We start from the raw sequence: 377 nt of genomic DNA on the forward strand, positions 1-377 counted from the left end.
CCCCCCCGCCCATCAGCAGGGACCCCTTCCACTAGACCAGGTTGCTCAAAGCCTCATATCCAACCTGGCCTTCAACGCTTCCAGGGAGGGGGCATCCACAGGTCTCTGGGCAACCTGTTCCAGTGTCTGACCACCCTCACAGTGAAGAACTTCTTCCTAATATCTCATCCAAACCTCCCCTTTCAGTTTAAACCCATTTCCCCTTGTTTTGTCATTAACTGCCCTTAGGAAAAGTCCTTCCCCAGCTTTCTTGTAGGCAATTTGATCACAGTTCTGATCTTTAATACCAAGGACTCCAATCAAGGGGGGTTTTACCAGCTGGAAGTTTTAGACCTGCAGGAATACATCACCTGCAGCAGATCCCTGCAAGCCCCTGA

General features: G+C 50.7%; 1 protein-coding gene across 1 annotated transcript in view; it reads right to left on the reverse strand.

Annotated features, from left to right (window-relative positions):
• The window catches only part of MRPL28 (mitochondrial ribosomal protein L28), a gene marked incomplete at its 5' end in the record, with an annotated part of 2,993 nt that overhangs the window by 2,073 nt on the left and 543 nt on the right, over positions 1–377 (reverse strand). The gene's annotated exons all lie outside the window — the stretch shown is intronic.

Source organism: Antrostomus carolinensis, unplaced genomic scaffold, assembly GCF_000700745.2.
Source record: "Antrostomus carolinensis isolate BGI_N321 unplaced genomic scaffold, ASM70074v2 scaffold31968, whole genome shotgun sequence".
Taxonomy (NCBI): Eukaryota; Metazoa; Chordata; class Aves; order Caprimulgiformes; family Caprimulgidae; genus Antrostomus; species Antrostomus carolinensis.